Source organism: Pelodiscus sinensis, chromosome 6 (genome assembly GCF_049634645.1).
Source record: "Pelodiscus sinensis isolate JC-2024 chromosome 6, ASM4963464v1, whole genome shotgun sequence".
NCBI classification, from domain to species: Eukaryota; Metazoa; Chordata; order Testudines; family Trionychidae; genus Pelodiscus; species Pelodiscus sinensis.
In genome coordinates, this window is record NC_134716.1 from 53,483,210 (window position 1) to 53,504,955 (window position 21,746).

Here is a 21,746-nt window from a genome sequence, read left to right on the forward strand (position 1 = left end):
ACTTCTTCGAGTGCCTGCTGTGTACATGTGGACTAAGTTATTTCGGAATAGTACTAGTTAATGTTACTATATAGATGTGCCCTAAGTCTGTAACGTTAAAAACAATGAGTAGTCCTGTGGCACCTTATGGCACGTCTACACTGCAGGGCAAAAGTATAATTAAGATATGCAACTTTAGCTACGTCAATTGTGAAGCTGAAGTTGAAATAGTTTAATTTGGCTTTTGAAGTTTTCTACGCAGCAAGAAGTCGAGGGAAGAACACTCTTCCTTCGACTTCCCTTACTTCTCATGAATTGTGAGTTACAGAAGTCAGAGTAAGAAGTCCATCAATGGCTTGCTGTGTAGCAATGCACTTTGTTATTTTGAAATAATGTCAGTTATTCCGAAATAACACTGCTGTGTAGATGTACCCTTAATGTCTATTCAAACCCAGGTAAACAGTGCCACATTTGTAAATGAATTCCAGATCTGCAGTCTCTCTCTGTAATTGGGTGGTGAATAACTTTGTAAAAGAATGGTTACTTTTAAATCCATGACTTAGTGGATGTCCAGTTTGGCCAATATACATGGCAGAGGGACATTGCTGGCACTTGATTGCATATATCACATTAGAGGATGTGCAATTGTACGAGTCTGTGTTGTTGTGGCTTATGTGGTTAGGTCCTGTGATGGTGTTGCTTGTGTAGATATGTGGACAGAGTTGGCAATAGGGTTTCTTGCAGAGGTAGGTTCCTGGGTGAATATATCTGAGGTAGTGCAAAGCTGCTGGTAAGGATTTGCTTCATGTTGCATGGTTGTGTGAGGATTGGCCTGTATCTAATGCCTATGAGAGTGAGGGATCATTTTCCAGGACAGGTGGTAGATTGTCAATGATGCACTGAAGAGATTTAAGATGATGGCTGTAGGTGTTGACCGGTGGTGTTCTGTTATTTTGCTTGGTGAGCCAAACCAGTACCTAAACTTCTAGGTACTGGTTTGGCTCTATCAATCCAGTTTCCTTAATTCTCTAGGCAGGTGTCATGGCTCCTTCCCCACTCTGGCACGATAAATGCAGAAATGGGGGCAGCAAAAATACCCCAAAACCTTATCTACCAGGCTTTGGTATAAAACTTCCCTCCAAAATCTTAACAACCTATATTTTGGGAATAAAATCTCTGCTGCCACCACCCAAGTATTGATACAAAAATCAGGGGGAAACTCATGTGGGAAATCTTACCCCTAAAGTACAAACCAGGACACAATCATCAGCAAATACCAGGTTAATAAAAAGGAAAGAGGAAGAACTTTTATTATCACCACAATATTCCTGTTGCAAGTATAATAACTAGATGGAACAGTAACAAAGTAATATACTCACGGAGGAGAAATTTACCATGGGCCAGAAGTTACTTACAAAGGAGAGCAAAATCCATTTTTAAATGCACAGACATCAGATCCCATTTCCCAAACCATAAAACAATAAAACCTAATGAATTTATCTAAACTTTACCCACGTACAGAAAGTGAAGAATAGTTTCTTGGAGAGAGAGACATATTTGTCTCTCTCAGAAGCTGGAGAGGAACTGCCCAAACAAAGGAGGGGAAAACCCCAAAATTCTTTTGTCCCAGTTTGAAATTTCTACCTGCATTCCTATTGGCTGAATCTACCTGGTTAAGTAAGGGACATAGTTAACCCCTTAATCCCCAGGCTGCTGGCTAACCCTCATGATCATGACAACAGGTATTTAAGTTTTAAGAATGATTGATAAAGCTCTTGTAGGTGTTTGTCTATGTCTGTGTGATTGGAGCAAATCTGGTTGTATCTTAGGACGTGGCTGTAGATAGCGGATCATGTGATGTGTCCTAGATGGAAGCTAGAAGCTAAAAGTCTCATAACTCTGGCTTCCACCCAGCATACATCACACGATATAAAAGGTACTCTCACTATGTCAGTTATATAATTTTATTGAAAAATAGGTGTCCACTGTTTCCAAGTTTGGTTGGAAGAATGTACTGTCACATGGCAAGGCACTACTGCTGTGCCAAACCCAGACTTCTCTAGCTAACAATTTAATATAAAGATTTACTTATGGATACTCCTAGACAGGGAAAGCTTCCACAGTAGATACATGTAATTAAACAATGATGGGCTCAGACACAGGCACAAGCCCTTTATTCAAATTTTGCCAGCATATGAAAGGAAGGTTTGAGTGATTTGCCTATTTCTGACAGGATTTCTTAAATCTTCCTTAGGGAGCTTTTAAATATTCTGAAGGAACACATTTCGTCCCTACACTCAAACATTCTGTGTGAACACAATTCATCTTTCAGGAAGTCCAAGGGCCACGTTGACATCTTTGCTCTTCATGACCATCAACTATGTTTTTTTGACATAAAGGAGTTTGTGTCCTTAGCTAGGTCTGGATGAACACTTCTCAACTGAATTGTCCAATTTCAGGAAGCAAGACAAAGTGGAGCTAGACAATTCAGTACTTGGCATTTGCTAGTCACAAAAGTCTCCATCAAATGCTTTCCTACATGACAGAGAAATGTTCCTTGATGTTGAGAGGCAAATACAATCAGTACAGCCAAAAAATCTAGTTTTCCAAGTCAGAAAACTAAAACCAAAGCAAACGAGAAAAGTTATAGATTCTCTAGCCTCCACTGGGTATGGGAAAGAGTCAAATCTTGTCACTACTGCATTGAATTGGAGTGCTGAATCTCAAGAACCCCAAACTTTGTAGGGCTAATTTGAAATCAAAATCTAGTTCAGAATGTCACTATGGGAAGTTTTGTTATATAATGGGATGATCTTAAAATTGATACCTAGCTCTGGCTTCTATAGCTGAAGCCCTTTACAAGTACTTACTTGTACCTTATTTGAAACAGTCATCCCAACTATAATGTTCAATTCTTAAATAGTGCTTTACATGCTTATACTATAGTAGGAATCTCAGCCAATTAATCCTCACAATGTATTCCATAAGGTAGGTAAATTGGCAATATTATTTCCTATTGAATGGTTGAAGAAGCAGAGAAATTAGGTGACTTTTCAAGACAACAGTGTCAGTGGCCAAACACAGACTGAAATTAAGGAGTTCATGGCTCTCAGCCCTATATTCTAGCCAAAAGGCTACATTGCCTCCCTGGATTGAAAAGCTCACCTAAAAGTGAAAGGCTCCATATCTCATGAGGAAATCTCTCAAAGAATGGAAGAACAAAGAATACATTTTCAGAGTACTACAGTTTTTAATAACATAGGGTATGTCTCCACTACAGCGTTAATTCAAGTTAACTTAATTTGAAATAGTTAATCCAAATTAAGCTACTTCAAATTAATGCGTCTACACACAAAATGCAGTTCGAATTAGCATTTTGCTAATTTGAAATACTGCGTCCACACTGAATGGACACTGATACGGATTTAAGGCCGGCCGGAACCAAGTCAGGGGTAGGGCATCAGGTCAGTATGCCTGAGGCTATCTGAGGCTTATGCTTAAAGGAACACACACACACACACACACACACACACACACACACACACACACACAGGCTTGCTAGGTCACGGCAGTGACTGCTGGCTCTGGGTTGGCAGGCTTGGAGCTGGCACAGGCACCATGGCCATAGTCTACCCCTTTAAGGGCTCCGGAGAGGATGGGGGAGGGAGAGGAGTGTTCTTGCTTAAGGCTGGAGTGGCCACAAGGGCACCCTGGGACGGCTGGAGGCCCCCTATTTCAAAATAAGTGTCTACACAGCACTTATTTCGAATTAGGTAATTCGAGTTTGGTGTTACTCCTCATAGAATTAATTGCCCCACTATTTAATTCGAAATAGCGGTTTGCCTGTGCAGACACTATTACAGTTAATTCGAAATAATGGCTGTTATTCCATAGAGTGGAATACCCATAGAGTGCAGAAAATCAATATTGTGCATTTAAAAATGTTTTGAAGTAGGTTTATACTAGAATGCCAACACATCTTATATTATAAGGTGTATGATGATATTAAACAATAGGTCTCCTAATGCCACAATACTGTTATACAAGACTGTTTTGGCTAAACAAGCACTTTTCTCAGCTTTGTTGTGCATCTCAAGGTAAAATTTTACATACTGTAATTAATGTCAGAGGAAAAATAGTCAACTGTGAAAGGCTTTTGGCATCTAATTCAATAGAATTAGACTGAGGAAGGCCAGGGGATGCTGGTGGCTGTCACTCTGACATTGTCTTATTGTGGAATCCTGGGAAAAAAGTTGATGGAATGATCCATGGCTTAGAATAATGCAGCTATATGAGTCCTTGTTTCTGAAGTTGAATAGAAACAAACATATTTAACAGCTAACATTAAAGAGGAAATTATATACAAGGCAATGGATAAAGATGAAATTTTCAGTAGTTGCAATAGCCATCAGAAACCATAAGCCACATTCACACCCTTTCTGTGTCATTTTTCATTAACGGAGATACCTAAGCCAGACAAAATTCTACAGAAGCGTGTATGACCATGCTACACAATTACTTTGTATCAATACATTGACAGAATATTAGTTTTAAGTCTAACCATAGCAACAGAATATTTTTAAACAACAATGTATCAGTCATACTAAAATAATAGATTTAAACTCCTATAATAATTACCCAATTCTGGTATTCTATCTTCTTCAACTTATGCAAACTGCTCCTACCATCTCCCTGAGATAATCAGTGATCTGATTAGCTGGTCATGCCTTCCACGTCTTTACTATAAAGCATTCGTTTAGTCAGAACACACAAAAAAGTATTATGGGAAATTTTTCCATAGACTTCACTGGGGCCAAGATTTAACCTCACATAAGTGTCAAATGCAATTGAAGAGCAATACATAAGCAGAAATGTTTTCATGTTAAGCATTTGTCATTTGTCAAAAAGCTATGAACAGACATTTAAGTTAAATGAGAGTCTAATTGTGAACAGGAATAAGGGTAAAATATATTAAATGACCTGCTTGGTGTGAATAGTTTGTTTTGTGCTATCCATAAACAATGGCCTTATTAGCCAATAAGAAAATGAAAATATATCAGCCAACATCATAACAAAGAAAAAGTAATTTTTTTCTTCTGCCTCATCTGGATCTGAATTTCTGCATTACTGCTTTTGTTGATTTTCTATTGAAAATCTGTTGATTTTCTTTCTTTGGGTCAGGGCTCACATAAAAAACCTTTCCAGAAAGGCATCAGTAATTGTGAACAAGTGTTTGAAAGAATACTGCCTGCATAGAAATGATAAACATGCCATCAATGAATAGGTGCAGTTTGAACATCAATAAGAATGTCAATGTCATTTGTGAAAGACTGATGTACCGTATTTTTTGCCCTATAATTGGCTGGAATTGTTCATTTGTTGTCTGTTAGAGAAAAGTGTTAGTTATCTAATAATTAATACAGAATCACGGCCTTTGCAGTAAAAGCAGAGAGTGAGAATCAGATATGGGTGGCCAGTGACTTGACCACCTGGGGAGGCTAGCCTCTGGTCTTCCCCTTGTGCCCCCCTATTCTACTCTGCCTCACTCCTGCAGAAGGGAGATAAGACTCCAGTCATGGTGTGCCACAGCTTCAGTGCTCACAGTTCCTGGGCAGTGTGGCCACTGCACCCACATCTCCAGGGCTCTAGTCCCCAGTGTTGAAATAACTGTTTGTAGTATAGATGTGGACTATGTTATTTCAGAATAATGACAGTTATTCCGAAATAACACTGCTGTGTAGATGTACCTTAAGTGAATTTTAAGATCATACTCTAGACCTTATTAGGTGGGAACTTCCTCGGTAGAAACAGGATTAGTTTTTATATTGAATACTCTTTTAACTGTGGCAATATCAACACTGCACTGTACAGTAGTTCAAAAAAATACACAATTTGAGCTATGCAAATTATGTATCTTATTTCAATCTTATTTCGAAATAGCTTATTTCATAATTTGGCGCAGTCTGCACAGCACTAAATTTCTAAATAACCCACTATTCTAAAACATCCCTTATTACTCATGGAATGAGGTTTACAGGGGCATTGGAATAGTGAGCCCGAAATAACAGGCTTGCTATTAAGACACAGGATACCTATTTCGGGATACTCTGGTATCCCAAAATAGTGTTGTGGTGTAGGTGTAGCTTGTGTTATCAAGGGTTGCTGCTGTATTGTGTTGTAGTGTATTAGTAACAGCCAAATAAATCATTTATAGATGGCACTTTGACAGACCTTCCCCCCATGCTTTATGAAATGGACATGAACAGGGCTCAACAAACTATGTAATCTATGTGCCCGAGGCGAGTACATTACAACCCGGAAGCGCCGGGTTTGGGTGATCTGCGCATGCGCAGAATCGCTGGATAGCGCGGCTGGCGAGTGGGGCTCGCCGTGGTTTGGTGAGCCCTGGACTTGAATATACATAACTCAAAGGTGGTTTGAGTGAATTATTTCATGTAACCCATTGATCTTCATGTCATGATCTGCTGGTTCTGTTTATCTTACTCTGTTGTATGTACCATTGGAGTGTGGATAATTAGACACATGGAGTGGGGAATACTTTGTGGGTTTCAAACATGTATATCAGAGACATGGAGGGTGTTACCCTCAACTGTTAAACTATCTCTTTTTTCCTTCAGTCTGAGCAGTGGTTGGTAGGGAGTAGCCTCAGTTCTTTAACGGAAAGAATAGGAGAGGAGAGGCTTGGGTCTTTTGGCTGGGCTGCACCTGGAGGAAGGGGCCAGGGACTCCAGGGTGTGGAAAAAAGTCCTTGTTTAGAATGGCAGCTGGAAAATAGGTTTTAGGGTGAGTTTGATTAAGTTTGTACTGAGGTTTCAATGTAGAATTAGTCAAGTGGTTTTGTTTCTTTTGATTTGTAACCTACTTTACTCTGCCTACTTTCACTTAATACTACTTAAATCTTACTGCTTCAACTTAATAAAACCATTTTTATTTTCTATCAAACACAGTGTAAGCGATTGTTACCTGGGGGGGCAACCAGTGTGCACATTCCCCCTTTCATTGCTAAAGGGGGCTTACCTAATTCTTTGGGGTTTGATACCATCTGTGGAGAGCTCTCTCAGGAGGTTGGGCCCTAAACTGTACTCTCCTTGGACCTGAAGAGGATCTGTGTCTATGCTGCTTCTCTGTGGGGGCAGGGACCTCAGCTTGGGGCCTTGGCTGTGGGAGACCAGCGGACCTGGTCCAGCAGGACCAGGCTGTGAGGAGCCCCAGAGAGTGGGAAGGCGAGTGGCAGTGGTCATGTCAGCACCCCGGGAGGCACCCTGAGGGGTTGTCTATGACCGCACCCCGTCATAGGCACTATAAATGATTTAGTATTGCACTCTCTGATCTAGCAACATTCGTGGTCCTGCATGATTTTTGTTAGGTGGATGTCTACTTATGAGTATGGCCAAGTTTCTCATGGTCCCATAAAATTTGTTTACAGCCACCAGTCCTGGCTCTCAGTGTTCTGTGCTGTTATTTAGCTCTAATTTACATAACAATGTCTTCTAAAAGCCCAGTAAGCAGTTGAAATGTTGCAATGGTGCTAGACAATATTGACCTCCCCAGGGTCAGCAGATTCTCTAGTTCAGCATCGGTCAGGTCCCAAGGGTGCAGGACTAGAGAGGTTCAATCTATATGTTAAAATGACTATAGCAGTATACCCATTCCCTGCAGACTAGTTCTGAGGTTACTGGATAAGTATATATATTGTGACAACCAAGCTCTATAACTTTCTTCACAAAGGAGTATTTGCTCCTCTATTCTTTGTGGATATTTTGAACTCCTAATCCAACTGATTAATTTTCTACTCAAATTTGTATTGTAGTGCACTGTAAATAGAAAAAAAATGTCAGTAGTCAGAAAAAAAATGTTATTAAAGATAGAAAAAGAATGTATCCATAAGCTAATGGAAATAAAACCAATAAGTCCCCAAAACAGTAAAGGAAACATTAATTCAGTTGGCACCCTTTCAGTTTGCCTCAGGAATCATGAGTAGCAATTTGAAATCCTGTTTTTCTCTTGGGAAGAAATGCTGCCTGGAATATGATATAAACTATACTGATCAAATAAAAAGGGGAGCCTCGGGCTAAAACAGAAAGAAAGAGGTAACAACAAAGAAAAACAGCTAGTTGTATGAAATGACACATTTATACACCAGCAAAGTAAAATTAGAATCTCCCCCTTAACTTTATATCAGCAGAGAAGAAAAATAGCTGTATTACAGAGACAAGATAACAGAAAACTAAAGTCAAGGAATATCCAGTCATACCCAGAGGTTGCCTATAAAATATATATTTAGGGTCCAGTAATAATATATCATTAATTTGTTTGGGCTACAAAAATGTATGTAATGAAACTGTACATATTAAAGAGATGTAAAGAGTCTATGAATAAAAACCTTTAAATGATTCTGCCAGAATAAAGGTTGCTTTGTTTTTTTTCTCTAAAGTCTACTAAAAAAATGTAAAATTCTTTTTATTCTATTGTAGAAGAGAAATTACAGTATAAGAGGTTTTATTTCTTGGAAGCTTGAAATCTCTTATGCAATTATAGCCTTTTACTTACTCGACTTACACTATCCTTATAAATGAGGAAGATGAACATAGTAAATAAATTTGTTCAAGAACAGCAGGTTAGAGAGAAATGGTGAATTCACCATTAGCAAGAATTCCACTGAAACTAATGATCTTTGTTTTGTTTATGTAGCCTTTTCTTTGGATTTCCAACAGAGAAAAAATATTCTATCAAAAATACCCTAGATATTTTCACTCGCTGTTACAAATAAAGGCTGACACTATTTGTATGTGATAATTGAAAAAAAAAAGCCCTGTGGCACTTTGTGAAAGTTACATGACACAGATGTGCTTGCAGTGAAAGGTTTCTAGTAAAATAGTTCAGTCCCAAATATCAGTCCAGAAAGCTCTCTCTGCTAATTAAGGAACAGCATGTTATGGGTAAGTATTGAAGATGCATAAAATGGTTGGTTTAGAAGGGATCAAACACCTAGAATGACAGGAGAACCCAATGTCAAGATCTTACAGCTACATAAAATTTACAAAGAATTTTAATTACAGCTGCTTTAAGCAAATGCTCTAAAAGTGTAATAGAGGTCAATTTCAGCAACTGTTCCCCTTCTCTATGGCTATGAGAAGTTATACTAAGGCAGATGGCAAAAGAAATAATCCACATCTGTCTCATGTCTCTGTTCAGTGAAGCTGTATAAGGTTTTACAGAGAAAACTGTATAATAAAGGTGATTTTTGCTCAAACCACTATGGATGCCTGCTATATGACTAGACAGGTAAGGAGGGTGATGCTCCTTGATACTGTTCGCTACCAAATTATAGGCTGATAAAGTTGTTGACTCCCATTAAAATGTAACCTAAAATTCATATCTAACAAAAAAATAGCTTTCTTATGTATAATCTTGATTTCTCTAGTAGGGATTCATTGTTTGGACTGTGGCTGGAATTTGGGGCTAAATCCTGCCTGATCTGGTTGAATGGAAGCAGAATTTTTGAAAAACAAACAAACAGCCCTCCATTTGGCATATTTGCTGAAGAGATTGTCATTCACAAGCAAAACACTTCCAAAGCTAAAGAAAACCATAACGGCTGCGTCTAGACTGGCATGATTTTGCGGAAATACTTCTTCCCTGTCTATACAGGCCCTCTTGCGCAAGTATTCTTGAGCAAGAGGGCTTTTTCCTGAGCGGGAGCGGGAAAATATTTGTGCAAGAAGCACTGATTTTGTACATTACAAAGACAGTGCTCTTGTGCAAATTCAAGCAGCCTGTGTAGACAGCTGGCAAGTAATTGCACAAAAGTGGCCGCTTTTGCGCAAAATCTTGCCAGTCTAGATGCCCCCAACTAGAACAGCTATTACCTTTAGGGACGGAAGAAACAAATACAGTCTTTGTGACATTTTTGCTCATTACGTTCTTGTCCTAACTGTCCTAATATGCATGAAAACAGAAGAACAAAACCAGGGCTGCTGACAGAACTGTGAGACCCCTATGCAAGGTGTGTGTGTTGGGGAGGGGCCTTAGGCAGAAGAGGTGGATCTGGGGCTATCCTTCCTCTGTCAAGACCCCCACATGGAAGGAAAAAAGGGTACACTTTTATTACTCCTTGGAGGTATTGGGAGGCCTGGGCCAGAAGAAAAATTGTGGAATATTGGGTGGGAGGCCCATGTTACAAGTTTGTACTGGGCCCACATAAATTATTCTTGGGTCATCTTCTCATTTAGCCCTTCAGTGCTGCCCACATGTGCTACCCAGGGTGTTCTGAAGGGCCCAGGGCTCTGGCTACTGCCAAGGTAGTAGGGGAGGCAGCTGGGAGTTTTAAATTTTTGGGCCTCACAGCAGCGGCCCTTTTTGCACTTGACTTCCCCCTATCCTGTCAGCGGCCCTGAGCGAAACCAAACATACTGGATCTGCTTGTATTTATGCACTATGATAGTGTTTAATTATGTGCTATTTTCCCCCACAGGATATATTTCTCATTCAATGCTCCTGGTGTATGGTGCTCACTGAATGAGAAGCTATTCATGATTTTAATTTTTGTTATTTTAATATGTTTTTTCTTCATTATGCAGGGTCTGACCCCATGACTCATTTACTACACGCTATTCCTTCCTGTGAATACAGAATTATTCATTTACTCGTGGACTTTTATATAGCACTCATCACTATAGTATCTGAGTGCTTCAAAATATTAATGACTTTATCTTCACAACATCCGTGTTACAGAACTGAAACACAGACATTGAGACCAAAATTGGGAGGCGTGCTCACTAATTTTATATTCCTAAGTTTGAAAAATCAGATCTGAATGATCCTGAGTATTTAGCTTTTTAATAGCACTCTTTAAGTTCCAAACACAGTTCCCTTTGGCTTCAAATGTTGCAAAGCAGACCCCCAAAGGTGTCAAGCCTGGAACCTAGAAAATGAGGAACTTATAATAACCATTTATGAAAATTTTACTTTAAGTAACGTGTCTAGCATCATATAAGAACTCTGTGGCAGAAACAGGGATGGAATCCAATTATCCATGATGTTGTTCAACTGCCTTAGCCATCAGACCTTTCGTTCTTTCCTTCCACCCACACACCCACAATCTCCTGTATTGGACACTACAAACTTTTCATCTTTGACAACTATGAAGCAAGAGCTCTACAAACAACATTCCCATTCTCTACATGGAAATAGCAGAGTGAATAAATGCAAAAAAAGTTATTAAAAGCAAAGGAAATAAATAAGTGACTGTGTTCCAATCAAAATCAAATACTTTATAAGTCTAACAGAGGTCAACTTAAACAACTGTTCCTCTCCTCCATGGCAGCAGCAGCAACATCAGCCAGGCACCCCAGACTGCTTTGAACTGCTGGCAATTATTCTCTTTAACCTCCTTTTTGGCAGGCCTGGGCTTTGCAGGCTAAATGCTGTCATTCTACAGGTAATAGACATGCCAACCTTAGATTCCTCTGAGAGTGTCCCTGCAGGCCCACTTGCATAGGCGTACGCAGCACATTTCATTAGGGTGTGCACCCAAATAATTTTTTAAAAATGTACTCTTTGTCCCCCATTAGCCACGTCTCCGGAGGTAATACTTTCGGGGCAATATGGACACATGACCAGAAAAAAAGGTGTCATGTGACTGCCCCCCCCCCCCCGGACTTTTTCCACCATCCTCTTACCAATAGGGATTAGTTTGGCCCTCACCAACCCGCCCCTCATGCAACTATCCTACAATTGCACTAACCAATGTGTGTGACATTAACTCCGGGGCAGAGAGGCTGGGGGAAGTGTTTCCTCTAAGAGTTTCCTTCCATGAGCACAATAAATTTTGTGTTATCCACCAGTACTGAGTTTCTGGCTTATTTGGATGTGCCACTGTGGCACCCAAGTTATTAATAAGTATCTTATAAACCTCTACCTTTTCCCTCTGCTGCCCTGTCTCCTCCTCTTGCTCGATTAGCTCCCCTGGTGCCTGCTGCCTTCCCCAACCTCTCACCCACCTCTGCTGTCCTGACTCCTGCCCTTCTCACTGCCCTCAGCCTTCCTGAGACCTGCCTCCCTCCACCAGCCCTTCTCTCCCCCCCTGTGCCCACTCCTCCAGTAGCCCCAGTCTGATCATGTAAACTACCCCTCCTCATCCTCTCTCCTAACACCTTCCTCTACACACCTGCCTTGCCTCTCTCCTCTGGTGCTGGTTCCCCCCCCCCCCCCCCGCAGGTGTCTGCCCTTCTGCTTCACCCCCAGAATCCCCTGGCACCTGCACCTTCCCTTAGCCCTGCACCCTCCTGGTGCCTCTCCCTTCCCTCACTGCCCCTGACCCCTTTGCCCTCCTTTTCCCTGATACCCATCCCCTCACCACCCTCTGCCCCCATTCCCCTCATGCCCCTGTGCCTCACACATGCCTTGCTCCATCTCTGCCTTCCTCATGCTCACCCCTCCTTTCAAGCCTTCTCCCAGCACCTCCCCTTTTCCCCTCTCCTCTCCCAGCATCATCCTGTCCCCCCCTCTCACTGACACTTCCCCTCCTGCCCTTTTCCTCATTGTCTCCACTTGGCTCCCTGGCATTTGTCTCTCTCCTCACTTTGTCCCTTGGTGCCTTCTCCTTTCTTCTCCTGACCTGACGCCTTCCCCTCAGCACAAGCCCCTTCCTCTCTGACCCTTTCCCCCTATTTTTCCCTCCTCCTCCAGCAGCCACCAGCTGGTCTGTAACAGAGTTCTAGGGTCACCCTATCACCCTTCTGGTGCTCTCCCTACTCTGTCTTTCTTAAGTTTCTCAGCCTCCTTTTGGGCCACCAACCCCCACCACGCAGTCTCTGGTATCCAAAGTTCTGGCAGGCTCCCCAACACTTGGTGCCTGCACCGGGTCTGACTTGTAGGATTGCCAGGTGTCCAGTTTTCTACCAGACAGTCTGGTTTTTGGGCCCTCTGGTAAAAAAAAAAATCCAGAAAATACCCGACACATGCAATGTCTGGTATTTCTTGGTTTTCTGGCTGGGTGCCAGACTGAAGCCTGGCAGCGGAGGGGGGGAAGGCTGCAAGGTGGGGTGCGATTAGCACTGGGAGACTCTAGTTGAGTCTGATGTCTTGGGGAGGAAGAAAAGCCCTGTCCCTGAGCATGTTGTGCAGCTGGTAGAGTTACCTGGTAGACCACCCCCAAAAAACCAGACACACTTGATCATGGACTGGGGGTGAGGAGGAGGGAGGATGGCCAGGAGGAAGGGAGGTTGGTAAGCAGAGCTGGTGGGGGTCAGGGACCGCAGGGCTGGCTGGGAGGAAGGGGGACCTGGAGGAAGGAGGTGCAGGAAGCAGAGTAGGGGGAGGGGGAGTCGAGGAACGCCAGGTTGGCTGGGAAGAAGAGGGGGGATGTGAAGCAGCTCTGGAGGGGTGGGGGCCAGCCGTGCTGCCCCAGACCGCATCCCCCCCCCCCCCCGGACCAGCCGCGCTGCTCCCGACCCCGGGCCAGCCCGCTGCCCCTGGGCCCAGCCCCCTCCTTCCCAAACCAGCCACGCTGCCCCGGGCCCAGCCCCCTCCCTTCCTGGACCAGCCGCACTGTCCCCGACCCTGGGCCCCCTCTCCCTGAACTGGCCACACTGCCCCTGGGCCCAGCCCAGCCGTGCTGCCCCGGGCCCAGCCCCCTGCCCCCGACCCTGGGCTCAGCCGCGCTAATCCTGACCCAACCCCCCCCCCCCACACCTTCCCACCCGGGGTTTAAACTTACCTCGCTTGCCTGGAAGGTGGGGTGACAATGCTGCTCTCTGCCGCCTGTTTCTGTGGGATGCTAAGACCCGCCAGTTTTGGCCCCGCATGCGTGGCAAACCTGGTGCAGCATCTGTTCCTCAGCTCACCAGGGCGGCCCTTTGAAACATTAGGGTGTGCCTGGGCACACCCAGCACAACCCGTACGCACACCTATGCCCACTTGCAGTATTCATCAATCTGCTGCTTCCAAAGAAACTGCACAGTGCACTCCAGATTACTGGTTTCACTTCACATCACTTCTCCACTTTACACACAGCATTTAGATATGTTTATTGTGAAATCAAGTTTACGTTTAGTTAACAGAGCACAGAGATTCAAGTAGTCTCCAGTAGAAATGTTGGAAACAAATAGTTATATACAAATTAGAATCATAACATGCATCCTAGAACCTAGATTTAATTAACACGACTCTTATGGCTAAAAAACTATTACTCACCCAAAATCCTTGCAGCATTTTACAGCCTTTTACAGGCTGAGTGTGGCCCTTTTTTCATGAGACAGGCTGCTGCCAGTTTGTCTTCTAGGTGAAGGATTTGGTGTGTCTCTTTGTATTCCAGGATATACCAGATCAGTCCTTTGCGTTTGTTAATAAAAAAGGACCCTCTTCTTCCTCCCCAGCTTGTTTCTTCCTATGGCTTTTCTCTTCTCTCAATTCACACCTGACTCAGTACACAAATAGGCAGACAGTGTAAGGCATACAATAAATAAATTGGGAGATAGGTATGTGTCACTTCAGAAATGTTCCTTTCAGGAAGAAGATACGTCAACTCCTAGTGGCCGGTCTTAACTCCAGGCTCTAAGAACTTAATTTTTAGAGCAGATACATAACTCTTTAAATATTATCCATCCATTCATTTTGCAGTGATTATGATGACCAATGAGCTACATACACTACAGACCTTGTGAGACATCTCACTTACCATGCTTTGGTGAACTATTATGCAGATAGACTCAGAGGGGTAGCCAATTTAGTTTGTAACTTTAAAAACGAGTAGCCCCGTGGTACCTTAGAGACTTACAAAAATATGCATATTGTATCATGAGATTTTGTGGGCAAAACCCATTTCTTCAGATGAGATAATCTTAAGTGAAGACCAGAAGTATATAGGAGTACTCATTATTATGCAGATCGAAATACTCTCAAATCACTGCATAGCAAAGCACGTGATAATCTGACAAGTAATCTTGAGAAACTCAGGCTTGATGGAACTACCATTACGTGGATATGTAATTGGTTAAACAACCACAAACAAAGAATAACTATTAATGGAATAATGTCAGATTGGAAGTAGGCCTCAAATACGGTTCCATAGGAATTTGTTCAGAGTTTGGTGATGTTTAACCTCTTTATTAATGACTTGGATGTAGGAAGAAGTTCCTGAAGGGAGGTTCCAAAGAGGATGGTCAGAGATTGTTCTCAGTAGTAATGGATGACAGAACAAGGAGCAATGGTTTCAAGCTACAGTGGGGGAGATATAGGTTGGAGATTAGGAAAAACTACTTTACTAGGAGTGTGGTGAAGTACTGGAATGGATTACCTAGGGAGCTGGTGGAATCTCCATCCTTAGAAGTTTTTAAGTCCCAGCTTGACAAATCTCTGGCTGGGAAGATTTAGTTAGGGTTGGTCCTGCTTTGGGCAGGGGGTTGGATTTGATGACCTTCTGAGGTCTCTTCCAGCGCTAGGATTCTATGATTCTATGAAGAGAGAACATTCTGGTCAAATTTGCAGATGACACAAAGCTAGGAGAGTTTGGCAATAATTTGGAAAATGGAGTTAAAATTCAGAGGGATCTTAATAAATTGGAGAACTGAGCTCTACACAACAAAACTAAATTCACCAAAGACAAATGTAAGGTTCTCCACATAGGGAAGTAAAAACAAATGCAAAAATACAGAATGGGGGATAAGTGGCTTGGATCACAACTTTAACATGGGCCAGCAATGCAATTTTGTTGCAAAAAAAAGCAAATGCAATTTTAAGTTGCATTAACAGAAGTATAACAGTCAAGTCATGGGAGGTCATAGTAACACTCTAGTCAGCATTGATTAGGCCTGAGCTAAAGTACCATGTCCAATTTTGGTCACAAGTGTAAGAAAGGGGGTAGAAAAACTGGAAAGATGAGTGACATAGATATTCAATGGGATGAAATGCCAGCCATACGAGCAAAGGCTGAAGGAACTGGGTATGTTTAGGTTGGAAAAAGAGGATATTTAGGGGGGATATGACAGCGTTCTTCAAATACTTGAAAGGTTGACATGAAAAGATTCAAAAAAGTTGTTCTTTCTTGCTACAGATGGCAGGACAACAGACAATGGCTTCAAACTACAGCATAGTTGATTTAGTTTAAATCTCAGGAAAAACTGTAAGAACATTAGGACAAAAGGTCATGTGTGGGAAGACTGGCATTGGAAAAGGTTCAGAAAAGGGCAACAAAAATTATTAGGGGTTTTGAAAGATTCCCATATGAAGAGAGATTAAAAAGACTTGGACTTTTCAGCTTAGGGAAGAGGAGACTAAGGGGGGATATGATAGAGGTTTATAAAATCATGACTGGTATTGTTAAAGTGACTGAGGAAAAGTTATTTACTTATTCCCCCAATAAGAACTAGGGGTCACCAAATGAAATTAATAGGCATCAGGTTTAAAACAAACAAAAGGAAGTTTTACTTCACTCAAGCACAGTCAACCTGTGGAACTCCTTGCCAGAGGATGCGGTGAAGGCTAGAACTTTAACAGGGGTCACAAAAGAGCTAGATAGGTTAATGGAGATTAGGTCCATCAATAGCGATGAGCCAGAATGGGTAGAAAAAGTATCCCTAGCCTCCATTTCTCTGAAGGTGGGTAACAGGGAAGGGACCGTGTGAGGATTACCTGTTGACTCTGGGGCAACTGGTATTGGCAACTGTCGGCAGATAGCATACGGGGCTAGATGGATCTTTGGTCTTACCCAGTATGGCCATTATTATGTTCTGATGTGTAGGGAGATCAGAAGGTCCTTCACTAGAGGTTTTCAAAAGAAGGCTCATGAGCCATCTGTATTGTATGGTAGAACAAACAAATTCTGCCTAGTGGTTTGGGTTAGATTAGGTGACCCTGGCAGTCCGTTCTATCCCTATGATGATAGGAAACAAAAAAACTGATGATTTCATGAGTGGGTGACAACCACTAAACATGGAGGCTGTGTCTACACTGCACCCCTTTTCCGGAAAAGGGATGCACATTAGACACTTCAGAATTGCAAATCCGCGGGGGATATTTAAATCCCCCACGGCATTTGCATTTACATGGCTGCCGCTTTTTTCCGGCTTGGGGATAAGCTGGAGAAAAGCGCCAGTCTAGACGCGATTCTCCGGAAAATAAGCCCTTTTCCGGAGGATTTCTTATTCCTACTTGAAATAATCTATTGCAAAATATCTATTAATTGTTAAACCTTCCAAATCACTGGTCCAGTTGAAGAAACAATATTTTTTCAGATGTTTGTCATGGAGTTTTGAAAACAGGCAAGATTTTTGAATATGCTCTGATATGATAATTAATATCCTGTTCGGCTAATAGTAAAAATTCTCTACATTCAGGTGGGAAGAGATTTCTTCATGAAAACTAACTATTGGTATTTCTTCCTCCAATCCTTGTTGCAACAAAATTAGCCGCTCAAGAAAAGTGAAAAAGTGATTTTTTAATAAAATCATAAAATGAGCTAATGTCACCATTCTGGTAGCAGTTGTGACATTTTTCATACAGCCTTATCCCTGATGTGTCATCATGACAACTGCAATTGAGTTGTGCAAAAAGTTATTGGATATTGACAAGCCAAATATAGTCTTCTGAGTAATTTTTTTCACTGTGGGAAGAGAAACTGTAAGGAAGGTATTGCAGACCTAATAATGGATGAGACTTTAGAGAGAGCAAATCTAAACCTCTAAATACTAGCAAACTGAAGTGCTCAACCCATGAGAAAAAATTTTGGTTAGAGAAATGTTAGTGTTTATTCATATTCCTTCTGAAAAAAAGGGGTTGCAAGACACATCTGAGACAACAAAACCAGGACTGATCAGGCCACTTTTATCCATAAATTTCTGTTTCTAACTTCATCAGTCCCTTTAAAAAAATTATCCACCTAGGTTACCTTAGCATATTAACTGAAAAAATGCTAGATTTTGGCATACACCACAAAATGGATGAAAAAATGTTGACAACATAAGAACATAAGAACATAAGAATGGCCATACTGGGTCAGACCAAAGGTCCATCTATCCCAGTAGCCTGTCTGCAGACAGTGGCCAGCACCAGGTGCCCCAGAGGGGATAGACCGAAGACAATGATCAAGTGATTTGTCTCCTGCCATCCTTTTCCAGCCTCCAACAAACAGAGGCCATTTCTATCCCATGGCTAATAGCCTTTTATGGACCTAACCTCCATGAAATTATCTAGCTTCTCTTTAAACTCTGTTATAGTCCTAGCCTTCACAGCCTCCTCTGGCAAGGAGTTCCACAGGCTGACGACTGCGCTGTATGAAGAAGAACTTTCTTTTATTAGTTTTAAACCTGCTACCCATTAATTTCATTTGGTGTCCTCTAGATCTTCTATTATGGGAACTAATAAATAACTTTTCTTTATTCACCCTGTCCACGCCACTCATGATTTTATAGACCTCTATCATATCCCCCTTTAGTCTCCTCTTTTCTAAACTGAAAAGTCCCAGTTGCTTTAACCTCTCTTTATATGGGGCCAGTTCCAAACCCCTAATTATTTTAGTTGCCCTTTTCTGAACCCTTTCTAAGGCCAAAATATCTTTTTTGAGGCGAGGAGACCACATCTGTACACAGTATTCAAGATGTGGGCGTACCATAGTTTTATACAGGGGCAGTAAGATATTCTGTGTCTTATTTTATATCCCTTTCTTAATAATTCCTAACATCCTATTTGCCTTTTTGACTGCCTCTGCACACTGTGCACCTACAATATCTTTTCACCTTACAATATCTCAATTGTCCAATAAATAACATATACATTTTGGTTCTTTTATTCTCTTTCTCTCTCAAAAAGGATGTATAGAGAGAGAAAGTGAAAGAGAGAGAGAGCGAGGTTTAGTTTAGTTTTGCGTATGGAAGATTTTAAATTGACAGCACTACAGTCTTCTCTATAGAACAGGCAAAGCAATGTATCATAAGTTTTGTTACCATTTGGTTTTGTTCATTGCTTTAGCTCATTTAGACCTTTGAAATGGGTTCTGTATATTTATTTAAAAAAGATTAGATCAACCTGGTTTTCCTTAATAAAAAAAAAAGAATGATACAAATGCTATGGGTTCAATTACCATCCATTTAAGGGCATCATTGTTTCTAGAACACAGATTATTGACAGGTTCCACATGAAAGATCAGACAAAGGTCCATATGACTGTTTGGGTACACGTCAATGTTAAATGATTGTTTGACAGAACTTGGATTTGTTTATTCTAAGGAAAGAGAATCAGTGTCTGTGGATTTCTGTCTGTTTAAGAGGGAAAACTTCAGTATGTTCAAGTGACATTTTGAATTGCTGGGAAGGCAAAGTCTTCCCAAATTGAGAGATTTGATTCCCCCCAACTCATTTAGGGTAACTTTCATATGCATTTATCAGTAGTGGGCACATTTACAGAAATGTTTACATAACCTTTGTGGAAGGATCATGTATTTCCCAAGCCAGCTAATGTACTCTGCCACCGTATTTCTCAGTACAATTATACAGTTGAAGTGTAAGTGAAAATTGGTGGAGTGTAAGAATTAAATGAAGAAACCATCACAAATGATTAAATTTAATGACGTTTGTGATGAGTTCCTCCTGGGGTGCCACCTGAAACTGGATACTCTGAGCCCTCTGACTCACCAGCCTGGGTCTCTCACTGTGTTGCTGTGACAAGCTTCAGACCCATTCCCAGTTCTGCACTTCCATCAGCATTCACACAGGTAGGGATATACCCAGTTGCAGTTATATGTAGTCTCTTTGACTAGACACTGCATGAACCAATAATACAGTTGCTAAAGCCAAGATAGCCTCTGACATCCCAGGCACTCAATCCCTCTGGTGTATAATCCCCAAATTATACCACCTTGGACTGCATAAGGAACTGTACAGCATACGCCCACAGATTTCACCATGCCCTCTATGTAGAGAGGAAATGCAACAGCCTTTGCCTCTTTAGATAAAATTTCCAAGCACTTCATTCAAACTCACTGGTTTAGGTAAAGCAAAAGCAAGTTTACTGACCACAAAAAGTAGACTTTAAGTGATTATAAGGGATAGCAAGTAAAAGTAAGCAGATTAGCTAGTAAATAAACAAAAACACAAACTGAGCCTAAGACAATAGAAAGATAGGATAGGAATTAGCAAATTCTCACCTTGGCTGATATGAAACAGGCTTGTAGATTTTAAGGAACAAGCTACATTTCAAGTCCTTTTCCTTAGGAGCTTCACTTAGATGATCAGTTGTGGGGGAGTGAAGAACCACAAATTATGTCACTCCCTGCCTTTTATAGCTTTAGCATATGGTGGGAACCCTTTGTTTCAAACTCAGTTACCAGGCCAGTTTGTGGAAAAATACAGACATCCGAAATTGGAGTGCAGAGTCATGTGGCCTGGTCTCATGTTCTTGCATAGCTTGTTGAGTCATAGCCGCCATTACTTACAGGCCATCTGAAGAGTTCTCAGGGAGGCTTACCTGGTTGGAGGTAAGCTTCTCCTAAGATCTATTTTCTTCCTAATGGCCCATTACCTTGAATAGGCCTTTCACAGCCAGCTACCTAGCCTGAAAGCATTTTCCCTAGTGGATGTCAACCAGCTGTAATAACATGTGAAATATAGATACATAATCAATATTCATAACTTCAGATAAAAATGATATATACACATGACATACAAATAAAATAATCTTATTCAGCAAATCATAACATTTCCAATTATACTTTACGTGACCCATCTTTTAAATAGGGGTGCCTACAGCTTCTGAAAATGTGGGGGTAGGGACAAGAGGGTGGGACTAGGGCAGCCAGCCCAGAGCACACCATGCTAGCTCCCAGGCAGCCCTCAATGCACACCAAAGCGCTGTGCACCCTTCCCCCCATCCCTCAGTGGTGGTTGGAGTGCTGGGCCCTTTTGCCCTCTCCAATCAGCAGGCCTACTCGTACAAAATTCAACACAATTATTTCATAATCATATCATAATAATATTACAATGACAAATACAGGGTGTAGTGTCAGAGTTATAAACACTAAGTTAAGAACTTTTCTTTTGCAATGTTTGGACTGTTATAAACATACGGTCCACACATGAAATTAAAATGCAAACGTAGGTCAGATTCTGAAACACACTGGGCAAAGTTTGATGGCAAACAACTTACTATATGAGTTTTTAAAAAGTTATATTCTAGATGTACATTTTCTGTGCATGTGACTTTGTGGTGCAGTGTGAATGTTTTGTATGTTGATATGGTGTGTTTGCTTTGCATGTTTACCTAAGTGTTCAAATATATGAATTTTAGTAATTTGAAATGGGTCCAAGTCACAAAATTTGGATTTGGATCAAGTTTACAAAAGCTTTCCCAATTTCTTAGCTGTTGAGAGCTGGGGGATTAGTTCCATCCACAAAAGAGGACTCTGAGATTCAGCTATGAATCCACGTTTAGCCTTCCCTAGAGCCCCAAATTTCAGGTTTGTTTGAAATTGAATTTTGTTTGGCCACATTCTCTGATTAATTGTACTCTGGAGAGAATTCCCAGCTTTGCATTTTAGGATTATTTCAAATTTTAATAAATTCAGAGACCTATCAGCATATACACACCTCTTACATTAACTTTATGGCAGACTCCACAAAAGATAAAAACAGGAGACTATTTTCATAGAGTCCAGCCTCAAAGAAATTCTGCCCAAGTGCTCATCCACAAAATTTTGGGTAATGAATGCCTAACAGAGATATTTAAATATTTAAAATATATTTCAATGCATTTGT

General features: G+C 41.3%; 1 long non-coding RNA gene across 3 annotated transcripts in view; it reads right to left on the reverse strand.

Annotated features, from left to right (window-relative positions):
* LOC142830059 (uncharacterized) overlaps window positions 1–21,746 on the reverse strand; it is a 202,106-nt gene that overhangs the window by 39,187 nt on the left and 141,173 nt on the right. Inside the window, exon 4 of one of the 3 annotated variants that reach the window (XR_012905084.1) lies at window positions 20,995–21,700. The exons of the other annotated variants lie outside the window; for them this stretch is intronic. This is a non-coding gene — a long non-coding RNA (uncharacterized LOC142830059). Of the gene's footprint in view, window positions 1–20,994; window positions 21,701–21,746 lie in introns of those variants that run through there. 3 annotated transcript variants of the gene reach the window in all.